Source organism: Entelurus aequoreus, linkage group LG16, assembly GCF_033978785.1.
Source record: "Entelurus aequoreus isolate RoL-2023_Sb linkage group LG16, RoL_Eaeq_v1.1, whole genome shotgun sequence".
In the NCBI taxonomy this organism is placed as follows: Eukaryota; Metazoa; Chordata; class Actinopteri; order Syngnathiformes; family Syngnathidae; genus Entelurus; species Entelurus aequoreus.
The window spans coordinates 22,441,466-22,450,296 of record NC_084746.1 but is presented as its reverse complement, the minus strand read 5'-3'; the positions used below and the strand labels follow the sequence as shown (position 1 = coordinate 22,450,296).

Here is an 8,831-nt window from a genome sequence, read left to right as displayed (position 1 = left end):
GTCAGCATTGAAGGAGCTTCGACTTCACAATAAAAGTTCATTCGTTCGACGCTGCTGTCAAACGTTTAGGAATGTGCCACGAAAAGCTCTTATTTTGGCGACAACTAGGCCAAAAGGAAGTAGGAAACTGTACAAAGCGACACGCTTGAAAAGTGTATGTGCTGCTAATTTTACCTTTTCAACCTCATTATACGATTGGCCACGCTTTATATTCATAAATGTAAGTTTCTCAATAGCCGAGCAGTTTTTTGTATCTTTAAAAAAGAATTAGAACTTTACTTTAAAACGCGTTCTACCTCTGACAACCAAAAAGCTGTGAAAACTATGATGCTGTGCTCCAAATTTGGATTATTCACTGAACTTGTGTGAGCCTATGGCTTTACACTTTGTCACATATATATATATATATATATATTTAGCATTCTATTTGAGTTACTTTATTGAGTTTGCAACTCCCTGGCGCTGTTTTGTACTGTTTCATTACTTGTTCTATTATTATTATTTCTTTGCATGTATGTAAATGTTGCATATTATAAATCATTTTTAAAAAGTGTGTGTGCTGCTGGCAAGTTTAGAAACCCTAGGCCAGGGGTCGGCAACCCGCGGCTCTAGAGCCGCATGTGGCTCTTTAGCGCCGCCCTAGTGGCTCTCTGGAGCTTTTTAAAAAATGTATGAAAAATGGAAAAACATGAGGAAAAAAAAAAGTTTTTGTTTTAATATGGTTTCCGTAGGAGGACAAACATGACGCAAACCTCCCTAATTGTTATAAAGCACACTGTTTGTATTAAACATGCTTCACTGATTTGAGTATTTGGCGAGCGCCGTTTTGTCCTACTAATTTTGGCGGTCCTTGATCTCACCGTAGTTTGTTTACAAGGATAACTTTCTCTGACTTTCTACGACGTGTTTTATGCCACTTCTTTTTCTGTCTCATTTTGTCCACCAAACTTTTAACGTTGTGCATGAATGCACAAAGGTGAGTTTTGTTTATATTATTGACTTGTGTGGAGTGCTAATCAGACATATTTGGTCACTGCATGACTGCAAGCTAATCGATGCTAACATGCTATTTAGGCTAGCTATATGTACATATGGGTGAGGGCGGACCTACGTCACTTCCGCCTACCAATCCCCTAGCAACCGGGAATTCGTTGAAAACAAACCAGCTCACAGCGAACACAGCATTGACAGAAAAAGCATTTAACAAGCATTGTGGCTTGGAAGTCGGCGTTAAATCCTTCATTTACGCATTTTTACTTATTCGCATATCGTGTGAAAAAATGAAAATGTATTATTTGCGTCAGACTCGTCTCAGTGAACTTTAAAGCTTCTCAGGCTTAGCTTAGCTTGCTAGTTAGCTCAGCCTGCGCGCTACTAAGAAAGAGACGCGGAAGTTATCAACAACTTTGTGTGAACACGCCGTACTTGTTGGAGCCCACGTCGAAGAAGCGCTTGTTGTCCACAGTCATCGACGAGCCCTCCGGCAGCTCCGCGGGCTCCTCGTCCACGCCGTAATCGTCAATAAGTTTGGCCAAAGCGTCGCGGAACTCGATAAGTCCCTGCGCCGGGAGCGCGATGGTCTGACCCCAAGCCGGGCCCCCTGTTCACGGTCTGCCGGATCCTCAAGAACCGTCCCCGCTGGTTCTCTTTCAGCTCCATGTTGTACTTCCAATTCTCCCGCACTAGGAACTCGCTTTTCAGGGCCCGCCGCGGCTCATCCTGCACCATGCCCGGGTTGCTGGGACCCAACTGGGCGTAGTGTTCGATGAAGTCCCCCAAGTAGTCGCGGAACTCGACCGCCACCGACATAGACAGCGTGAGGCGGCTCTTGTTGTCACCGGCCCCGACTTCGGCTATCTTCAAGAAGCGGCCTTTGGCGTTCTGCTTGACGTCCAAGTAGAAGCGTTTGTTTTGGATGTCAACTCGCTTGGACGCCAGCTCCTGCGTCTCATGCTGGAGGCTGGAAGCCGAGCCCGTCCCTCCCGCTGTAGCGTGCATGGAACCGAAGCCTGGGCCCGTGGCTCCTCCTCCCTGCTCACTTCCACTGTCTCTGTCCGCCATGATGCTGCCTGCCTGCCTGTCTTCCTGCCGACTTTGGGGGACTCCAGTGAGAACCGTCCTCGTTTTCCGGGTGTAAAGCTGCGAGCCATTTGTCTCGTCTCTGTGGGCTTTTATCACGCTTTGGCAGAACAAAATACAACCTTTGTTTTCCCTGTTTCCAGTTGTGGTTAGCACAACCAAAAACAACACAGTTTTTCGGCATTTTGGAGGCAGAATGACGGGTTTAACCAGCGTAGGTCGACAGGTTAAAGAGTAATGGCAACGGTTTGTTTTCAACGCCAGTCTGGTTGCTATGGCTCGAAGAACCCGTATGTAGCTCAGTTGCCCGGATGTCGGCCCTCACCCATTGCAGCATTATGCCTCATTTGTAGGTATATTTGAGGTAATTTAGTTTCCTTTAAGTCATCTTAATTCAATTTATATCTCATGACACACTATCTGTATGTAATATGGCTTTTAATTTTTTGCGGCTCCAGACAGATTTGTTTTTGTATTTTTGGTCCAATATGGCTCTTTCAACATTTTGGATTGCCGACCCCTGCCCTAGGCAGAGCAGGGATGACCACGCCCGCGCTCCCCGGACCTCATTTGATTGGTCACTGCAAAGTCTCTTCTTCTTCTGGCTGCTCTCGCTGATTTCTCAGGCAGTGCGCCACTTTTACTATTGGTGGCTGAGGGAAAATGAATCGCTGTCTTGGTCATTATGACACCTGCTGAATGAAGAAAGCATGCCTAAGGTAAAAATGTGATGAAAAGTTGACAACATTGCGCTTGCCAGTCGTCATCATGCCAAATTGTACACACTGCCAGCATCCATTGTCATTGTCCTTTTGGAACACCCAACTGAGCCCAAGACCCTACCTCCGGGCTGACGAATTTAGGTTGTCCTAAAGAATTTGGAGGTAATCCTCCTTTTTCATTGTCCCATTTACTCTCTGTAAAGCACCAGTTCCATTGGCAGCAAAACAGACCCAGAGCATAATACTACCACCACCATGCTTGACGGTAGATATGATGTTCCTGGGATTAAAGGCCTCACCTTTTCTCCTCCAAACATCCATCCATCCATTTTCTACCGCTTATTCCCTTCGGGGTTGCGGGGGGCGCTGGAGCCTGTCTCAGGTACACCCTGGACAAGTCGCCACCTCATCGCAGGGCCAACACAGATGGACAGACAACATTCACACTCACATTCACACACGAGGGCCAATTTTTAGTGTTGCCAATCAACCTATCCCCAGGTGCATGTCTTTGGAGGTGGGAGGAAGCCGGAGTACCCGGAGGGAACCCACGCAGTCACGGGGAGAACATGCAAACTCCACACAGAAAGATCCCGAGCGCAGGATCGAACCCAGGACCTTCGTATTGTGAGGCAGACGCACCAACCCCTGGTCCACCATGCTGCCCTCCTCCAAACATATTGCTGGGTATTGTGGCCAAACAGCTCAATTGTTGTTTCATCTGACCACAGATCTTTCCTCCAGAAGGTCTTATCTTTGTCCATGTGATATCAGATGAAACAAAAATTGAGCTGTTTGACCACAATACCCAGCAATATGTTTGGAGGAGGGCAGCGCGGTGGAACAGGGGTTAGTGCATGTGCCTCACAATACGAAGGTCCTGAGAAGTCCTGAGTTCAAACCCGGCATGTTGGCACGGGATCTTTCTGTGTGGAGTTTGCATGTTCTCCCCGTGGCTCCAGCACCCCCCGCGACCCCAAAAAGGGACAAGCGGTAGAAAATGGATGGGATGAATGGATGTTTGGAGGAGAAAAGGTGAGGCCTGTAATCCCAGGAACACCATGGTGGTGGTAGTATTATGCTCTGGGCCTGTTTTGCTGCCAATGGAACTGGTGCTTTACAGAGAGTAAATGGGACAATGAAAAAGTAGGGTTGCCTCCAAATTCTTCAGGACAATCTAAAATCAGGAATGGCTAAATCAGGCTACAATTTAAGGTTTTAGAATGGCCTTCCCAAACGTGTGAAAAATGCTGAAGAAACAAGTACATGTCAGAAAACCAACAAATTTAGCTGGACTGCACCAATTTTGTCAAGAGGAGTGGTCAAAAGTTCAACCAGAAGCTTGTCAGAAGCTTGTGGATGGCTACCAAAAGCGCCCTATTGCAGTGAAACTTGCCAAGGGACATGTAACCAAATATTAACATTGCTGTATGTATACTTTTGACCCAGCAGATTTGGTCACATTTTCAGTAGACCCATAAAAAAATTCATAAAAGAACCAAACTTCATGAATGTTTTTTGTGACCAACAAGTATGTGCTCCAATCACTCTATCACAAAAAAATAAGAGTTGTAGAAATTATTGGAAACTCAAGACAGCCATCACATATTGTTCTTTACAAGTGTATGTAAACTTTTGACTACGACTGTATATCACCTTACATGGTGATGGTGGTATGTAATTTGCTTAACACACAATTAAAGACATGAGATGACATCATAGAGGATTAAAAAAACTGGTGTTTGACTTCTTCAGGGTGGGAGAGACACATCTTTTGGCTAGACCTCCTCCGGGTTCCTGCAGACCTGTAAAATGACGCTCGCTTGTCATACAGCAAACTTTTGTTCAACGATGCGTGCCCGACGATGCGTGTCCGACGTCTCCTAAAACCTTAAATTCTAGCCTGATTTAGCCATTCCTGATTTTAGATTGTCCTGAAGAATTTGGAGGTAACCCTACTTTTTCATTGTCCCATTTACTCTCTGTAAAGCACCAGTCCTCCTCAACAACAACATTCTATTTTCAGTACAAATCCATCCAAGAACAGACATACAGCTACAGGGTGGAAACAACAGGACAACTGATCGGTTCGGCGGCGCCCTGTGAAAAAGGTAAAGGTCTAGGGGTGGGGTGGGGGGGATGTTTTGGTCAAATCTCATTTGTTGAAGGCTTGTAAAAGGTTACAATGACCACATTCATGTTGCTAATTCTGTTGGCACATCTATTGCATTTTTCATTATATGTTAGCTTTAAGTTAGCAGAGTAGGTGCTAAATCTTTTTCTGCATGGTTGCATTACCATGAATTGATTTACGTGGAGTTGAAAAACTTATTCGTTACCATTTAGTGGTCAATTGTTCGGAATATGTACTGTACTGTACAATCTACTAATAAAAGTTTCAATCAATCAGTCAATGCATGTTTTAAGTATTACACCATGCTGTATTGTTTACGTAACTTGCTTTCTTACATGTGTGTATACTTCAGCTGTTTCTTAATGGGTTTTCCTTTTTGCTTCAGTATTACCTTCACTTTGGAGGCACTCTATAAACTGTTTACCCTTCTGTCAAATCTATCTGCTGACCCAACTGTTGAGCGCTGCACCTACAGGGGGTGGCAGCAACTAAAGGTAGTCCCGCTAGAACCGGTACTGGTATCAAAGCTCCTGGTACAAGCGTGAACCCCAAATGCACAGGTGGAGGGCAGAGAACGATTTAACAGAGTCTTTGATAGTCTACTAGCAACAAAAAGGTACAAAAACTCAGGCAGCAAGCAAACTAAGGGAGATGGCACATAAAAAACAAGTACCATACAATAAGACACAAAAGGACTAAATAAAGTACGAGAGGTGTATGGCTGAATGCAGGGTGAAATGACAACTATGCATTTTAGACGCCGGGGTGAAAAGGGTTTATCAGAAGGATTGCCATAAATGCTTGTGTCCAAAAACAGCTGCGGTTGTGATTATACGCGAGCAGCGTGGATGACACAGACGAAAGAACTGGCGCCTTCCAGCTGAAAGCCAATTGCTTAAGAGACAATCAACCTGCGACACGCCTCCAGCCGGCCTGAGAACATCTAGAGCAGATCTGGGAAAAATACGGTCCGCGGGCCACATGCGGCCCGTTAAGATTTTCAATCCGACCCGCCGGATGTTCTACACAATTTGTTAGACCTTTTAACATCAAAACTATAGCCGCCATTATGATGTGCAACAGTGACGTGCAGTCAGGGGAGGCAGGTGAGGCGGGGCCTCACGTGCCATCATGGAAAGAAAAAAAAATGTAAAAAGAAAAAAAATTTATTAAATTGTTATATGTATCCAGTGATTATACTATAAAGTTATTTTCCATTTAACTTCACCAGTTTTAGATTATTTTTATTCAAAATCGCTGAATTTTCACATTTGCCGTTCAAATACTGAGAAGAGACTTGCGGTGAGTCACCAGCCAGTTGAGCCTCGCCATGGATTGCGCAATGACTCGGCTAACTGCTGGCCTGGAGGAACGTTTTGGCGTTCTTAGGGCTGGCATCAACGCCATGGCGGAACGCCAAGATGCCCGCCTTGAGGCTGTGGAGAGACAGCTGGGAACTATTCTCACCGCAGGCGAGGCGGGCGACCACGGAAAGGCCACCCTTGTGGCCGCCAAGAAGGTGGGCGTGATTGGTGCCAGAAGTTCAGCAGCCTCTGAGTCCTGCAACAAAGTCTTGGGTGTCGCTGCTGTTGGCACCAAAGGCGTCCATAAAAAGTCCATAGTCGAGGAGGTGGCCGGCGCCGTGGTGCGGCTCGCCGGACATGAGGAGGTGGGCGGCGCCGAGGTGCGGCCCGCCGGACACGAGGAAGTCGGCACGTCGTCGGCGAAGCAGGCGTGGAAGCTGTGGGAGACTTCGTCGCCGTGGAAGCAGGAGGCATCGACGTGGAAGCAGGAGGCGTCGACGTTGCCGTGGAAGCAGGAGGCGTCGACGTCGCCGTGGAAGCAGAAGGCGTCGACGTCGCCGTGGAAGCAGAAGGCGTCGACATCGCCGTGGAAGCAGGAGGAGTCGACGTCGCCGTGGAAGCAGGAGGAGTCGACGTCGCCGTGGAAGCAGGAGGAGTCGACGTCGCCGTGGAAGCAGGAGGTGTCGACGTCGCCGTGGAAGCAGGAGGTGTCGACGTCGCCATGGAAGCAGGAGGAGGCGCCGGCGTGGGCGGAGCAGGCGGCGAAGCAGGCGGCGAAGCAGGCGGCGAAGCAGGCGGCGAAGCAGGCGTCCAGACTGTCGTTGTCGTTGCCGTGGCAGCCGGAGCAGTCGCTGTCGTTGCAGCAGGTGCCGCTGTCGCTGTCGTTGCAGCAGGTGCCGCTGTCGCTGTCGTTGCAGCAGGTGCCGCTGTCGCTGTCGTTGCAGCAGGTGCCGCTGTCGCTGTCGTTGCAGCAGGTGCTGGGACGTGAACCAGTCTGGGGACAGGTGCTGGTGTGGAAACCAGTCTGGGGTCAGGTGCTGGTGCAGAAACCAGTCTGGGGTCAAGTGCTGGTGCGGAAACCAGTCTGGGGTCAAGTGCTGGTCCGGAAACCAGTCTGGGGTCAAGTGCTGGTCGTGACTTTGGTGGAGCTGGCCTGGCAGGAGGTTGCGGCTTAGCACACCGAAGGACTGGTGGCGGTGGCCGGGCAGGGGGGACCATCACCTGCAGCGCGGTGAGAATAGTTCCCAGCTGTCTCTCCATAGCCTCAAGGCGGGCGTCTTGGCGTTCCGCCATGGCGTTGATGCCAGCCCTAAGAACGCCAAAACGTTCCTCCTGTAGTCTGGCTGGGGGTTGCGGCTTGGCAGGGCGCAGCTGTGCTACCTCCGTAGCACAGCTCCCAGCACTAGCCCCCCCCTCAAGAAGCGGATACCAGACGCGCTCCCTGTGTTCTGGAATCTTCTTTAGGGGCGGGTGGAGGGAGGTCAGGAGGGGGGTAGACTCCTTCCCTCTCGATTGTCCAAAAGGTCTATTCACCCCCTCCACTCTAGACTGGGTGGGAGCAATAGTCACGGGGGCGGAGCCAAAGTCACTGGGGGCGGAGCTTGAAAGTCAGGTGGTGACTGGGACTGACTAGATTTAGTCTTCAAAAAAATGTCCTGATAATGCTGAATTATTGAATTAAAGTCATTAGGAAGTGGCTGACAGCAAGAATTAACAGAATTTAAAAAAATGTCTTTGTCTATGACGTCATCACAAATGGACGGGGCAACGTCATCAGGGGGCGCCGACGGAATGACGTCATAGCTGAAGTCCCAGTGATTGACAGGCCAGTCATAGCAATCTTCGGTAAGGTAGTTGATGGAATTAACAGACCTTTGAAGAGGGGAATCCTGGGCTGCCTGCTGATGGCTGTGTTCCGGAGGAACGAATGGCGGGGTTGGTGCGTCTCTGCCGCGAGCCGAAGCCTTCCTTGTTGACTTCTGCTTTCGCTGACGCGTGCGAGCGGGTTGAGAGCGGACCTCCCCTGGCCAGATGGAGTCGAGCGGGACCAGAACTCCTCCAGGTCCCCAAATCATCTCCTCATCTGGAGCACAGCGGAGCGTCTCTGCCTCCATTGCTCGGAGAACCAACCACGCACTTTCGTCAACCTCCGACATGCCCGCAGCGAGAGAACTTCTTCTTGGTTGCATCGTACTGTGCCGACCGGGTGCAGGTGTGCGTTCTCTCAGAGATGCAGATCGGGCTTCGGACACAGCTTGCAGGTAAAGAATGATTTATTTAAACATAAATCAGACAGGAACAAAGAAAAACGTGCTCATAGCACTTAAGGTACAAAACTAATGGACTAGCGTGGGAGCTAGCAAGCCAAAATAGCCTAGTGTGGAAACTAGCAGCTAAAGAGCAGGAAACAAAAGTCGTCAACTGTTGTGAGAAAACAAACTACGATGCAACACAGACTGAATGAAAAGGCAGGCTTATATAATGAACACAATGAAAAACAGGTGCGCGTCGGGAACACCCCCGGCAGGTGAAAGTAATCAGTTGCTATGGTAATAAACTCAGGTGCATAAACAGGAACTAGAAAGAGATCAA

The 8,831-nt window shown here is 48.7% G+C and overlaps 1 pseudogene; it reads right to left on the bottom strand.

Annotated features, from left to right (window-relative positions):
* Window positions 1-1,397: 1,397 nt before the first annotated feature.
* Window positions 1,398-2,070, bottom strand: LOC133631429 (transcriptional activator protein Pur-alpha-like; annotated as a pseudogene).
* Window positions 2,071-8,831: the final 6,761 nt, after the last annotated feature.